Consider the following 17,036-nt stretch of genomic DNA (forward strand, 5'->3'; position numbering starts at 1 on the left):
AACATACTTTCAACCAACCTGTGTATTTCATTTTAAGCTATTACACTGAAAAAACTGAAATGTTGAATCAAATGTCTTATGTCAACACATTTAACATAACTGTATTAGGTTAGTTAAAAGCAATAATACAAAGTTTAACTCTATATTTTGTATTTTAACTTAATAGTATTGCTTTCAACTAACCTAATATAGTTGTGTAAAATGTGTTGAAATAATACCTTTAATTGAAGACAAACTATCTGTGTTTTTTGTGAAGAAGCGTTAAATTAAATACACAGGTTGGTTGAAAGTATGTTTTCGGTTCACGCCAGTATAGGTCTGATACGCCTAATATTTAGTGATATGATGCATTTTATTTATCTAATAATCCTGTTTCTAGGTATTTATATGCTGAAGATTGATGGCTTGTAGAACCAAAATGGCGAAGACATTAATGAGCATAGATTCCATGCAGGGTAAATGTGAGTTTATATAATATATTTCTTAGCCTAATGCCAGAGATGCTGACACCAATCATTTCCTACCTCAAACAAAGCCAATGTGTGCGTTGGCAGCTTGAAAGGTTAATAGCAGCCTTTAGCAGCCAGCATGAAAATGTCTGAATAAGCATAAGTTGCATATTCCAACCCTGTGGTGAGAAATGTATGAATGGGTTTTATTTTCTCTGCTACACCTGACTTAGTCGTACTGATGTGGTAGAACACAGGACGTCTCAGCATCTCCATGTGTGCAGGAACATGGCGGCTGATGGTGCACAGGTTATATTCCAGGAAGAGATGCTGCCGGCCTGTCGTGTGATAAGCCGACAGATGAGCTCAGCTCGTAGGGATCCCACGGCTTCACCCCCCCACCCGTCTGATTAGACAGGCAGGGATGAGCGCCTCCATGATGGGTAGACTGTGAAAGTGCTAATGTGGCTCTCTGATGGGAGTGCTGAGGATCGGGACCCTCAGGGGACCCCACACCCCCACCGCCCTCCGTCTCACTCTAACACACTGTCACACATCCCCATCCACACCAATGCAGTCACACCGTCGTGCCCAAGCATCACAAACTAGGGATTACATCAACAAATAGCCAGAAAATTGCTTTGAGTTGCTGCTAAGGTTTTAGTTCTGGGCGGATGGTTGGCTTTCTCACTTTGAAGGCTGGCTGCTCTCCACATGGACCTCTGAGCGGAGAACCCAGAGACACCAAAGAGAGCTTTGTTTGGGAATCTGTGGCTCTGGCAAAACGCGCCTTTATTCAGAAATAGATGAAGAGAATACATCTGATGTGACCTTTTCTTCTCTTACCTGCCATCCAGCACTGTTTAATATGAAGCAGCAAAAGAGAATGTGAGAAACACAGAGCTGATCCCCCTGTCTGGACTTCCTTCAGGAGCCCCCTGTGGCCCTGGCACTGTGCTGATGCAGCTGGTTACTGGCACTGTAGACATGGGCTTGATACAATCTGACTGCTGCTGCTTTGTTGTCCCCTCACTTGGTTTGCTCTATAGATAGTTTCTGAAACGGCAACAAAGCTGGTTGCCCGTCTTGTGGCCGAATGTGAGGGAGAATACTTCCAGGGAGACCTGCTGGCACACACACACATTTGGAGCAACTGACCCTGTTGTGAAAGAGGGAAACTCTTGAAGTGTTATACCTCACACAGTGCCGCGCTGGAAATGCTTTAAAGATCCATTTGGCATCCATTTCAAAAGCGATTAGGTCCCTGGCTGTCGGGAATGTTAAATTCATTTTATGGTAGTTTGTTTAGGATTTAAAGTGACGGCTAATCTTAGACAGTGACCCAACCCTAAACGTACCCATTGAAAAACTATGAAAAACTTCCGCACAACGTTGAGTAAATCTAAATGAAAACCATTACACGCCAACATAAAATACAAAGAAACCACACAATTTGTCAGTTTGATGTAAGAGAATTTTCTTATATGGAAACCATGTTGATACCACTTAATTCCATTTTACTGTAAGTAAGAGAAATGTTAAATAACACAACAACATGGTCATCAGGATCCCTATGCAAGGCTCAGCACATTATCATAAACATCTTTCCTACTCTTGGGCTCTTTTTCTTTTTAACACACTGGACTTCTTTCTGCAGATTGATATAACTGCACATAGTCCCTTGATCCTCCTTAGCAGTGGTCTATTAGCGAGAATTAACCACCTCAGAAATGACCAAATGACCAATCAGAATCGAGTATTCAGCTAAGCCTTGTAATAACAGTTCATAGTTTTCAGATTTGCCTCTGCTCGGGTTGACATGTCAAGTTTACGTATTTAACTAAAGTTAGGGAGAATAAAAAGTGAATATCCAACACTTTGCATGCACGACCACCACGACCCCCTCCCTCAGAGATTATGCGGCTTCATAACAATGTCACAGCACTTCATTATTTGCAAAAGCACACGGTGGAAATTCTGGTTCTGCGGATACACTTGATTGTCTCTCTGGGCCAACATGTCTCAACTCAACGTGCAATAAAAAGAACCTGTCAGGAGACACTATCCAAACAAATCTATTCACATACAAAAGACACAGATGTTTAAAAAAAAAGAGTCTCACGAGGAGGTCAAAGGTCAGCTACACTTCATCACGGTGAGTGTGAGGACAGTCCCTTCAGAAACGCTCACGACATCACATGTGTACAAACGTACACTACATGTGCAACATGCTTAACCTTTAAGCCAGGAGAAGTGCTTCCTGTGTGGAGGCAGTTACATCCACAGATGTGCCCTGGACATAAGTCTCCTCATACACCCCTGTTTTTCACATTAATGTAATGTCAAACACATTGCACAGCTTACAAGCACAAGTGTTTTCCAGCATGTCCCTTTTTTATCCTCTATGTTGTGCAAGTGGATGATTAGGGGAGACTGGTGCACTTTATGCAATACTCTTAGTTACTCTTCAGTCTATTCGCTGGGTCCAGTCTATTCTGAATCTTGACCAAATACATTTTTATACATTAAACTTAAATATGTGTGCTTATTACTTATTCCATCTAAAGATAAATATTTATGACATATTGTTGATTAAATATATTTGACACATATCAGAGACGCTTGCATGTTTAAAAGACATTACATTTCACTTTTCTTCTCAAGGAGCATAGCATTCTTAAAATATGTCTTGTTTTACAATAATTGTATGCTTATATTTATTCTGACAATAATAAAATTGCATTATTTATTGTACAAAACTGTAGCTGTTTTAAAATTGTTTTTTGTCACTCCAGTAAATCCGGACCTGCTCTATGAAAATCAGTCACATCTACCAAGAAACACTTTCTGAGTTATACACACCGATGGAAAGAGGAGATTCTAAACGTTCCAATGATATCCTTGTTGTGTTTGTTCTCCAAATATTCAGCAACATAATGTGTATTATCAACAGTGTTGGGCAAGTTACTTATTACTGTCTTTTTTAAGTCATAAGTTACATTACAATATTACTGTCTCTGAAATGTAATGAGTTACACTACTTTTATATTACTTTTGAGTTACTTTCACCAAAATAACCACAAAAATAATGGCTAGGTATTTTAAATGCTAAAATGTAGTTTAGTGCAGCAACTGTGTAGGCCCTTAAGGCTACTAAAAACTTTTATTACAAGGCTTAGTTGAATACTCGATTCTGATTGGTCAATTCCGTTGCTAAGAAGGATCAAGAAAGAGAAAGTAAAAGAGTGTAAAAGACGGAGCGCTGGACGTCAGATAAATGAACAGAAGAAGACAGACAAGAAGTAAACACTCTCTATGGGTATGGTATGGGCTCTGCAGTGTTTAAGGACTTGTTAGTGGATCAGAAACTGTGAACAGAGTTGGACAGTGCTGCCGTAAAGTTGTTGTTGTCGCAGTTCCAGCCGTTGGTGCGCGGTGGAACGGAGTTTTTTTTTTTTCTTAGCGGAAGAAATACGATCATTTTCAATTAATATTGGGAGTCGATTCCTTAGTTTGTTTAGTATCTGGCCGTGTAATAAGCGGGATAATGTGCAGCGACTTGGTCATTATGGGGAAAAGAACACCCTTCAGGCTCATCAAGATCAGCCTGACTGATTACGTAAACACCAGGCTTACTAATCTACCGGCACAAATTTTCTCTGGTGTCGGAATGTCTCGCGATGTTAGTGAATTCTTAAAAAACAAAACACCATTTCATTTCGGGTTGAAATGAGTTATAACTGCGTTACTGAGAATTGTAACGGGTAGTATATTACCCAAATTTCATTAGTAATGCGTTACATTACTTCGTTACAGCAAAAAGTAATACATTACTGTAACTCCGTTACTTTTGTAACGCGTTACACCCAACACTGATTATCAAGACAACATTTTGAGAAAATTGCCTTCAAAGTTTGCATACAATATTAAGCCATAGTTATTTTAAGAGGGAGATTCATATTATGGGGGCACAGTACCCCTTGTCCCCCCCTTAGGACCACCACTGGATTAGCTATGATTGTAAAAATGTGGTTTGTCTGTGACAAAGCTTGTTAGCAGGCTGTCCTTCTCATAATGAGCAATACAGTCAGCAGAGTATTGTTCGTGAAGATCCATCCATCGTCATGATTAGGCTAACTCATTTTTAAGCTAGTAGTATTGAGGACAAGGATGTTTGGTTTCCTGGGATGAGGGAGAGTGCGAACGATGTGTGTGCTTGGGTGTGAGTGTAGTTTACACAGAAACATACACAACACACAGCGCCTCAGCGTCAAAGATGTATTGATCGTCTGAATATGACAGTAAAAGTTTGATATTCTGAAAGCCAAAACTTTTGTTTAGAAGCAACCAGAAACACAAAAAGGACCAAAAAACGATTATTTTACACAAATCCACATTTATCTTTGAATGCACCGTTGAGACATCCAACGGATTTCCACAGAGCGGGTTACATATGAACTGCAACCTTGGGTTTCTTGGTACTAACATCCCAAAATGACAGAGATAATACACTGAAAGAACTGTATGTATTATGTCAGACAGATTTCACACAACTGTATTAAGTTAGTTGAACTCAATAATATGAAGTTTAAATAAACATACCAGAGGTGGGAGTAAGTCATACATGTGCAAGTCATGAGCAAGTCTCAAGTCTTAACCTACAAGTCTCAAGCTAGTCCCAAGTCACTGTGGTGAGAGTCAAGCAAGTCAAGTCAAGTCATTGCTCAGGTCAAGCAAGTCACAAGTCAAGTCATACGAAATTCTGATGAATAACCCCAGTTTCCTTTAATCAGTTAAAATATTGTGGTTATGAAAAGTTTTGTTTTATTTTCAACATAAACAATGGAGAGTGGGGCGCTGAAATGATAACTCTATAAGTTGTAAAAGGGCTCTAAAGTGATAACAGGAGTACAACACAAATATTTACATCAACATGTTAAGCCTCCTGCCCTGGCTCCCCTTCAGCAGGGTCACAGTACTGTCTCATTGTTTTCCTAACTGTGTCTGTGCACAAAGAAATATTGCATCAAAGCCAATGTATGTACCAGGGCGCATGATATGTGTGTGTGTGTGTGTGTGTGGGTGTTTGTGTGCAGACAGTGCGACATTAAGATCAAACACATTTCTTTCATTTGGGAACACCCACATATACATATGGAGTTGGCCAGATGTGTGTAAATTACTGTTCATGGTCATTTGAAAACAAATGCCGTTGTCGGACACACACAAACACACCGAACACACAGAGCTGAGCAGAGCACAAACACACACACATCATGCGCCTTAGTGACCGGACATCTCCTTCATAAAACGAGTAATAGGGGGATCAATCGGGCAGTTCGATGTGTGTAGAGGTGTGTGTGGTTCAAACGAAGCAGCCTGCGGTCGCTCTTCAGCTGTTCTAATGAAGGTAAACACAGTGAAGGCGTTGCGTATAAGGCACAGCTCTTTGCGCACTGGTGCTGCTCTTCTCAGAGGCGGAGTTACACGTCCCGCTGCCTCCTGGTGCTGTAGCGATTTCATGAAGTGAATGAGAGTCCGAATTCGAAATATATCTAAAATAATGTATGCACTGCCATTTCCCAACATAAACATTACAGTCTGCATTGAAACGGTTGTCTCCTGTGTGCTCCACTTCCTACTTGACGGTCCGGTAACTTTCTCGTGCGAACGAGATACAGTATCTTTTTTCTTTTCATTGCCCTTTAGGGGCTCCGTACAATAAAAAAACAAATGCAAATATTTAATTTTAAAAAGTAAAGTCCTTTCGAGTCATCTGTCTCAAGTCAAGTCTCAAGTCATGAATACCAAGTCAAAGTCAAGTCAAGTCTTTTATCAATGTTAGTCAAGCAAGTCTCAAGACCAAAAATATGCGACTCGAGTCTGACTCTCGAGTCAAGTCATGTGACTCGAGTCCCCCACCTCTGAAACATACTATGTACAACTTAATATTATTGCTTTCAACTAACCTAATACAGTTATGTGAAATGTGTTGACATGATACATTTAAGTAAAGTCAACGGTTCAGTTTTTTCAGTGTGGGCTGAACCAACATACCCAAATCAACCCCGCTCCACCAATAATTATTCCGGGAAACAATCCATCCTATATCCGTGAGCTACCCCTATATTAACCTAAATAACACTTTTGCATGTTTAACAAAGCAATGCTACTTTACCAGTCTTATCCTTTCCTCACTTTGGAAACAAGTTTTAGTTTCAGTTGGTTCAGAGAAAGAAGACTTTCTGTCTGGGGATGATTGCAGATTTTATCTCTTCCTTTAAGCTCAGCCGGACAACCGTAGTCATTTCACCTGTGCCGCAAATACCAAATGGCTATTTCGAGATATATCAAAAGAAAACTATTACTCTGCCAGCAGCGGTTATCTTTACTGCTCTACCGAAGAGAAAATGCAATTTGTTTTGGCTCAAAGGAAGAGTTATCAACAAAAATGTGTGGTAGGTGACGGAGGAGCAGTCAGTGGTTCTAATGAAAGCAGAAGGAAGGTTTGGTCTATCAGTGGATAATGGCAGCAGTGAGTGTGAAGAGACAACACTGCAGCCGTCTGATAAGTCCACAACAAACAAAGTGAATAATGAAGCAGCGTACCGCCGTCCCCCCCACCCCCCCCCCCCCCCCCTTGGTGTGTAAAAGCTGTAAATATTCAATGATAACAACTACAACTCAACTCCCAGGACCGTATGTTAAACAGGGCTGATAGATGCTTTCTTTTCATTTCTGAAGAATTTATCAAGCTTGCCTAGTTTTGTAGGTCACCCATGACAAAAACTCAGCGTGCCTTCTTTGGTACAGTATCCAAATGTGGGTCGCTGTATAAGGACTGAATGAGGGGTTATTGTCTGGTCCTCCTTTCACCTTGAGATACTGTCACACTGTGACCAGGATATGGGCCTCTTGTCAAGAATCACCACTTTAAAGAGCTCATATCCCAAAGACGCACATATTGGAATCTGCTGATGAGCATATTTATTTCAATGAACGTGTCTGCGAGGAGATAGAAAAACTCCCACATATGTCCTGCGCTCGAGCAGGTGAATATTGATTTGGATCCCGCATCTCCACCAAGGTCACAGCCGGGAGATAGCGACTTGCTGAGGACAGCACTATGGCTGTGAGTTATAATCATCAAACACAGAAATTAATTTCCTGGAAGAGGCATAGCTGGAGTTGACTGCTCGACGCACGATCAATGGCACCGTTGTTGCTGCTGCTCTGAAAAGGTTTTTCAAGTTTTATCACCTCACGCTCTGGAAGACACACACCGTCTTTCTCTTTCTGCCTTTTATGAGCGATGCAGCCGTCGATGAAATATACAATAACCCCCACGGCAGAATAAAGGAGCAAACTGCAAGCTTAATGGCTGTACAGAAGCCGTGTTACAAAACAAGACTAAGAGGCAATCAGTTTCGACTCATTGCGTTTGAGGGAAGCGAGTGAGCAGGAGTGAGGGAATTGAATTTGGCAGTTTTGTGGTCGGGCCATGACATTAGGATACAGCGAGTTAGGAAAAGAGAAGCCTCCTATCTGTCTGTCAGCTTTGTCTTATCTGATACATTCCAAAAGCAGGTGAGGTGCAGCAGGTCAACACGCTTCACAGACCAACACAAATGAGGTATCAACGGATCTCAATCTCAATTCCTAAGTTCATGGAGCCAGCTTCATAGAATAATTGGATAATATGTAAGTATAGACCTTTACATGTACCTTTAACACTGCTCAATTCAAATGTTGATATTAACAATAGATGAAATAGCTGTTGTTTAGAGAGTCAACCCCTATCTATATGAAGATCACTGTCCTACTGTTTAAACATGTTTGTTTGCAGACTCAACTGATTATATGGAAGGTTTAATCTTGACAGAAAAACCCACAGAGAATTATTAGCTGCCTTTGCAGTAGCTCTACGTAGCGTTGTAGCCTCTTTCAGCTCGTTGTTTTGACATCACACTGAATAGGCGACACACAAGCTGGAGAAGGAAGTGCAACATCTCCCAGCTAAAGCGAAAGAGATGTGCTTTTGAGCAGACAAATCAAAGTTCAATATGATAATAATGATAATAATAATAATAATAATAATAATAATAATAATAATAATAATAATAATAATAATAATAATAATAATAATAATAATAATAATAATAATAATAATAATAATAATAATAATGGGTTCCATTTATAAAGTACTTCATATTTGATTTCAAATCCCGAAGTGCTAATAATATGCGAGAATACTAGACATACACTAGCCAGGTAACAGAAACACGCCTTCAAACAAAGGCTTATAGCTCTGTGTGTATTAGTTGTGTAAATAGAACATGTTTTCTTCCACATTTCTATTAGTCAATAGAAGATGATTCTGCTACAATAACTCAATATCTCTGGGTTTGGAAGGTTGACCAGAACTCTTCTCATGCAGAGAGGTTTTGGTGCACATGGACCACAGCCTCCTGCCAGAGAGGAGGGGGTCAAACTGTTTGTGTCCAGGGTGGGAGGGGTTGGTCCGCCTCAGGGTCCTGGAGGTGTGCAGGTCCTGGAGGCATGGCAGATTGCAGCCAATCACCTTCTCTGCAGAGCGGAGACTTTATGTCATCTCATAAAGTATTTGTCGTTAGTTTAGGGCTTTAAATAAAAACCCAACTTAATTATTTTATTGATATTCCGGTCATTTTCTCAACTATTTGGTGAAATTATAATTCCTGTCTGCTGTGATTGGATGGCTGGTCGGCTCTGTTGTGATTGGTCAACAACTTAGAGATGTCCCGCCCCTTAGCCTATCACAAACAATGTGTTGGAGCACTAGCCAACAGAAGCACAAGTGTTAGATAGTGATGTCACTATGTTACAGAAGTAAACAAAGGAGTCCAATGGAGGTGTTTCAGGCAGGGGGGTGAGAAACTCTAGCCTTTGCAGACCATTTACATGCACAACAACCTATATACAGTAACACACTAAAGGAAAGGGCAAACCACAAAAAGCAGAACAGGGCCTCTTTCATATTTAGTGTTTAACATTTTCTTTCATTTTCAAAGTTATAATAATTGTTTTAATAGCTCTATTTTTTGTCCTTTTCTTACAACTGTATTCCTCTTTGGTAAGCGCCACTGTACACCAAAGCACATTTCTTGTATGTGTAAAGCTACTTGGCAAAAATGAATCTGATTCTGATTGTATATATGTCACTAGGCCAACAAAAGCTTTCATTGGTTTATTGAAGTCTTGCTTTCTTGAGATATTGAGAGTATAGAGAGCAGTACTGCAATTAAATCAGAAATATTTTCAACAGATGACACTTTAAGATAGCCAAGCTTCATTATGTGTGATACCTAATTTGTTTTTTTAAGAATTAAATCATTCTATCCACTCTCACACGAATCTGACAAGAGGCAATGGCCTGAAATCAATAAGCACAACTCTATTAGCACTAAATTATTTACCAGATAGTGAGAAATTAATAATAATCTGAGTTGCTGAACAGATATGACATGAGGAATGCTCTCTTTTTTGATGGATGAAAAGAAGGTTTCATCAAGCCACTGCTGTGCTCATTGGCTCTCCGCTGCGACCCCATTGGATCTGATGACACAGATAGCGGGGGAGTGGTGGGGGTTAGTGTGTTCATGGCTGATAAGGCAGACGCCGAGGCTGTATCTGAGATACCGGCAGAAACACTTATTTGGATACTCGGGGAGAGCGCTCTGCCAAAGCTGAGCCCTATCGCGCTCACAGAACCTCCGAGTGCTTACGAGCCGCAGCTGACATGTCTGACTGATTCCTCCCTCAATAGTCTATTTCTTCAACCAAAACCAATTTCAGACTCTGACACTTTGATACGGAGAAAACAAATGTTGAGAGATGGAGAATGCTCACAGGGTCAATCGCGCAGCAGACAGTCAAATCTCAATTTAGTTTTTATTGCATTGTGATTTGACTCGCAGCTCGCCCTGAGGCCCATCGATATTCTTTATGGCTGTTCCCCCGCGGCGCCTCCGTCTTGCGCTGCTGTTCTCGCTGGGTCCAGATGGAGAGGTTGGAAGCCAGTCATTGTTCATGAGCTTTTTAACATGCTGGGTGCTGGTGACCTACTGTTTATTAGCCTCAGCCCTGTGTGGTGTGTAGACTTGGCAGCGTCATATGCAGCCTTTACAGAAAATCCACCTGCTGTTTTTTCCAGACACTTGTAATTGCGTACTATAAAAATCTGCCTTGTACCTGGCTGCTTCCCGTATCGTAATGCTACACAGAGGTATTGGTGTCGACTTCTGGGATTAGTCTAGGCTTACCGTGTAACGAACACCTTCCCTCTCAGGTTTTGGCTGTCTGAGGCTGTTTCAATGGAATTGGTACCAGTTCATCTTTTTAAGGGGCATCAACAGCAGACTTAACATAGATTTGTCAGAAAGCATGAATCACATGACCTACAGTAAGATGCTACCAATCAATATCATTTGCATCTTTGGACCAAACCAAACCTTTTTTTAAATCTAGAGAATAGAAAGCTCCCCGTTTCTATGTGGAATGTCGTAAACATATAAATAGTAGACTGACTTGAATAGTACATTCTGACAGGGAGATGTTTTTTGATCAAGACCAAAGAATGCTGAGTTAACATGTAAGAGGACTTTGCAAGGCCTTTGAAAGACTGCACATTTCAGCACTTTACACCAAGGTTTATTGGGTACTTCCATTAAAATAGGATGGAAAGGATTTTTTCTCTCTGCTATAAATGGAAGCGAGCGTGTTGGCTGTGATACCCGGACATCTGTTTGTCCTTGTCTGTGATGAAAGCCTGAAGCGTGTTGCGTGTCCAAATTGGGAGTGCCTTCCATTCAGACACTTGTATGAGCCTAATGACCCCGGTCCCCAAGGTCGGCTCTTCATCGGCTTCCCCGTTTCTTTACCATTTTCCCCAATTTAAATTGTCTGCCCCTCTCAAAAGGGCCCCCATCTTGTTCCAAGAACATTATGGCCCATGCATTCCAATGTGCGGGGTCACCGGTGGAGGCAAAGTGTCAGAGCGAAGTGTCTACCACATGTGTTCATCTATTGGATGCCCCCAATGGAGGGCCGGGCAATACAAAGGCATCCCGGATCCCACAGCTCCAAAACTGCCACTCCTTTCCCGTTGCACATTAGCATCGGAGGAACATTAAACCATCTGGGACGCTTTAAAACACTGGATTTCTTTAGGGGGGGTCTTCCTTCTGTGGTGATGACTAATCTGACTGGGCCACAGGAAAAAACGTGTGGGGGTAATACATTTATTGGTGTCTTCAAAACACTATTTTAACAATAACCACCGGTTGGGAAAAAAGGCGCACTGCCCTTTGAAGTAATCCTTCAAGTTCAGCCAAGAATATTTTAGAAGACAGAATCAGATGTTCCTAAAAAATAAGCTTATTCAAAATGTAAATAAATGTAACGTTAAAAAAAGAGCGATTTTCTGCTACAGCTAAGGCTGATTGGAATAGCATTAGTTTCGAGGTTTTTGGTCACAAAGCAGTATTGGACTTTGTGTGGCTGCTGATGGCACCGGAGGAAAAGGCTCACCAGTCAGTGGGATACATCCTCTGAGAACCACCAATCTCTGTACAAATATATTTGCGGCAATGATTTCTGACTGTTTGACTGTCCTCTCTTCACACTAAACCTTTAGTTTTACTGTTTTAAAAGTATCTTTTAGTTTACTAGACTCAAGGTATTAAGAACCATCTGGACCACAGGTGGTCGTAAAAACAGGGCCACACAGTGCAGGTGTAATTATCTAAAGATGTACTTTATGTGAAATATGTCTAAATGTCACTGAACACCAGGATATATCAAAACAAACTGATATTCACCAGAAACTAGCAACAATGCTGAATAAAAAAGAAAGGAAAGGGCCTGGATGGGGTGTGTGGTTAAGATTGAATTGAGGATGGTGATGGAACATTTCTGCATCTCTCCTGAGTCCTGCCCAGCGTGGGTCATCTGGAATACCCACTATGACTGTTTGTATTCAATCACCAGTAGAGGAGCTAAGTGGGGTTAAAGACAGTCACCCCCTCAGAGAGCTTTGTGCGGTGTGGAGCGTTGGGAGCTAACAGCTGTCCAAACAAAGGCCCGTTTCCCACTCATCGTTATGCCCAGTGTCACTGACAGTGGCTACTCATATGCGTAGCCAAAGCATCATGAAACATTAATGCACCAAGGGATAGGGCGAGGGTTGGAGAGATAGTCAGTATTTGAGCCAAAACTCATGTTCCATTATCTTTAAGATGCCAAATGAGTCAACGTTGGAGTGTAATATTTAGGGGATATTTCAGATAGATTAAGTCACAGCTACTGAATCTAAGCCAGGCTCCTTCATAATATATTGTGAACCAGGAAATGCACCCTAAAGTTTTATGTTAGAAATGTATAGAAGGGGTCCCCAGCACAAAGAAACTGCTGGATACCAATTTGCATATGTTGGGCAATTTGCACAATTAGCATAAATTGCTTAATTAGCATTCATTAATGCAATTTTGACATTATTAGGTTATGGCAGTTTAACCAAAAAGTGGCCCAATTTGTACTCTCTGTGGGCTGACTTTGATGCATTTTGGGTTGATTTGAAGTTTTAGGGGACTCTGGATTATCGGGATTGGACAGATTGCTTATCTATTCAAACAAATGTCCACAGTAGAGGTTATCATTTTCATTTTGTGCTCTCTACCTATGGTCGCAACACTACTCATGGTAGTCAATATCAGCCCACCAAGAGTAAATAAATTGCCACTCTGTGGTTAAAATTGCCACGTTTTATCCATCAATGTCAGAAATGGATTCAGCCTCCTCAATAACCCCCAAAACCACTCCAAAATTGTCTAAATCGGCCAAGCCATTTTCATCAACTATTGTCTGCATAGGATCTAATGCTTATTATTGCTGATGAACGTATTAACATGGTCACAGTGCTGGCAAGTAGACTATTGTGCTCCACACCATACACAATCCCCATCCAGCAGACGCAGCCCTGGTATCCTGTAGGTCTCCTCACACACCTTATATCTTCCCTCACCCGTTCACCTCTCTCCTTCCCTCCTACCCTCTCTGCCAAGATATACATAAGGGTTCTGATATCCAGCACCATAAAGAAACAGCTCTAGGGGTATGCCGTGTACATCTGTGAACCAAACCGACTCTTATAAAACCCAATAAATAATCCCACTAGCTCTCAGTAGGGGATCCACTGCAGTGACGAGAGAGATTTGAAAAAAATCCTCCCTCTAAAAAGTCTCTAAAGAACGTAATGCTTGTAAACATGCTGCTGTGACAATAGCATGAAGAAAGTCTCTAAAGTGAGACTATGTCAATCTTATAAATGTCTTACAAATGAGAAGTTTAAATCCTGTGCAGTAAATCACATCATTTCTCAATTCATGACTGCCTTTCTTGATATTGTATAACCAGGATCTTCTAATGTTGGGAAACTCCATGTAGACATTTCTGTGTAACAGATTCTCCTGAATACATGCTTATGAACTAATCCATCGAACATCCTCAAATTCACATCGCCTCTTTTCTTCGGCAATCTGTTTGTGCGACACTACTGACAAACAAATGAGGCTGAGACTGGGAAGCACATGGAGAATAACAGTGTGTGTGTGTGTGTGTGTGTGTGTGTGTGTGTGTGTGTGTGTGTGTGTGTGTGTGTGTGTGTGTGTGTGTGTGTGTGTGTGTGTGTGTGTGTGTGTGTGTGTGTGTGTGTGCGTGTGTGTGTGTGTGTGTGTGTGCGTGTGTGAGCTTGAGATCTGGGATCGGAACCAACCAGCAGCATCTAATACATAGCAGCTGTCTGTCTCCTGGGTTACACAAGCCTACTGTCTGCTGGCAACCGTAAAGTGTACAACTAAAACACACACACACACACACACACACACACATACACACACACACACACACACACATACACACACACACACACACACACACACACACACACACACACACACACACACACACACACACACACACACACACACACACACACACACACACACACATACACACACAACCCCTAGCTCCCGTCTGCTATCCTATCAGCATCAGCCCTGTTGTAAGCGGAGTAATTCAATAGACTTTCATCTCTGAAGATATTACTCTGTGTTACCTGCTCTGGTGATGAATAGGAAATAGCCAGCGGAGGAAAGCCTCCTCAGTAAAACATAATGACCGCCCAGGTGTATTCAGTGAAGAGCACACCGCAGCACTCTCTGAAGCTATAGCTTGGAAAGGATGAGGATGAATTACAGAAGCTGCTTTGATGAATGGAAATGAGCTTTTTATTGCTCACACCCCCCACATTCTTCCCTGTAGGTTGGAATATATTATATCCACGAAGTGTGGAAATAATGTGCAGATGATTAGACTGAACATCATTGGGATCAATTAATAATTGAGTCCTTTATCAAATGAATCTCTTGTTCCAATGGGAGGATTTCTCTCATGTTGATACCATTGTGAACCTAATAACTCATTGTGCTTTTGGCCCCACATTAGTTGAAAATGTCACTCTTAGAACTCATCCGTTATTAGAATTAAAACCATTTAAACATCAAGAGAATTTTGCATTCAGTCTCAGTCCTAAAAACCTGTCAAAAATAATCCTCCAGAAAGTTTTAAAATCAACTTATTTAAAGGAGGAATAAAGCAGAGAGAATGTGTGAAAATTGTCAAGCTTTGACATTTTTTCAATTATCTTAATTAAAGCATTCCGTCTTCTCCCATTCAAACCCAACAGCTCCATGCAGGTAAAAGAAGGTGACTTACCTCACACAATGCTCACAGCGTCTCCACTGATTACACAACGTAAGCTGAAGAGCGCCTTATCACAGCCAGCCCGGGAGAATGTTCTCACCACTGAGTCTCAGAGCGCTGACAGCTCTGTCATCTTCCTCTGAGTGCTCACTCCAGTCTACCTACAGAGAGAGAGCCAGGGAGGAGGAGGAGGAGAGAGAGAGAGAGAGAGAGAGAGAGAGAGTGAGCTCCCTTTCTCTTAAACAGCAGACCCCTCTGCAGTCAGACTCCACTCCCACCTACTGCTCTCTTAAATGCCCCCCCACCCATTCACCCACTCCACGGCATTGTGACTGAAAGCGAAGGAGCTGAAACAGGACGCCTGGAGGCTGGAAAGAGAGAGGGGAGAGTGACTGAGAGAAAAGAGAGTCGGAGAGGAAAAGGGGGGGGGGGGGGGGGGGGGGGGGGGGGTGATTGAGGGGGGGGGGGGGGGGGTGTTTGGTTGGACCATTAGCAGCAAATTGCAGTGGGCAAAGCCAATGGGAAAGCCTGATATGAGTGAATGCAGAGCCGGCATTAACATAGCATTAGAACTTGAAGGCAGCGTCTCTTTCTGCTCTTTTTCTGTGATGGGTTTTGTTACACACGGAATGTGTAACAAAATGCTGCCATTATTGGGTGTTTTGTCGCCACTCACACTTGCAAGTCGTCCTGTGACATAAATAAACGCGACTTCACCAAAAATGTGGTTCTGGAAGCTTGACGATGCACTCGCAGGGCTACACGGTCAATGAATGAACTTCTGCAAAAGTTACACTTTTTTTTAAAGATACTTTTGGGCCAGAGAGTGCCTTTATTGAAGATGCAGTGTTGAAAGGGGGAGAAATCATGCCTGAAACTTCCGTGCGCTCAGGAGTCAACCCATGCGTACTTGAAAGCAGAAGCTACATTTGTCTAGCTCTATAAATATACCTTTATGTTTATTCATTCTCAATTTTCTCTTCCAACTGGCTCTACTAAGCTAATTTTGGGCGTTCATCTTTAGACTTTGCCGAGATCTCCAACAGCCAATCATGTTATTTCTTACAAACTTGAAAGGGACAAAAAGAGACAAAGAAAGTTTTCAAATGTCAACAATTTTAGTTCAGTAGAAAGCCATAGCCTAAAATAAAACTTGAAAATACCATGATTGGTGTTACTGTCAGTGAGTATAATTTTATAAAAATTAGATTATTTAAAAACCAAACATATTCCTATGTTGCACAGTCTTTGCTGCAACACTAAGTGTATTGTCATCGATTTTCTTTCATAGGGGTGCCACAGCGGGGTCCAAACTCAGTGTTACAGAGGCACTGGACCCCCCCAGAACCACCCATGTCGCGGTGGCCCTCCTAAACCCCATTCATCTCCAGTCTACAAATCCTGTGCCCAGGTTGAGCTCATCAAAAGTCCATTCCTTATCACATTGAGTAGCACCCCTCTTGTGGGTTTTAACATGGATGTGTTGTTCACAATGTAGCATCATCAGGGAAAAATCAAGATCAGGAACAATTCCATAGTGAGATTACTTAATCAAATGAAGTCAATGTTGTTGCTATCTTTTTGCCGCTTGCATATTTTAACAGAATTTTGGATTCTAACAATTGGCGGCCTTTCAATCAGGGACCCTTAAGAATCTTTAAGATTGATTTGGTGATACTTCTGGTTAACACTGGCAAGTGCATTACATTAATATAGTTATTAGTGATGAGAGTTTAGTCGAGATCTTAATGGATCCAAACGTTTGATAAGCCAAAACAATCAGTTGGG

The 17,036-nt window shown here is 41.5% G+C and overlaps 1 protein-coding gene across 1 annotated transcript in view; it reads right to left on the reverse strand.

The window, feature by feature from the left end:
* Positions 1-15,412, reverse strand: part of tnc (tenascin C) — a 68,104-nt gene extending 52,692 nt beyond the window's left edge. Inside the window, exon 1 of the mRNA XM_034118203.1 lies at positions 15,261-15,412. The gene's annotated coding sequence lies outside the window, so the exon portion shown is untranslated. The remainder of the gene's footprint in view (positions 1-15,260) is intronic.
* Positions 15,413-17,036: the final 1,624 nt, after the last annotated feature.

Source organism: Trematomus bernacchii, unplaced genomic scaffold (genome assembly GCF_902827165.1).
Source record: "Trematomus bernacchii unplaced genomic scaffold, fTreBer1.1, whole genome shotgun sequence".
Taxonomy (NCBI): Eukaryota; Metazoa; Chordata; class Actinopteri; order Perciformes; family Nototheniidae; genus Trematomus; species Trematomus bernacchii.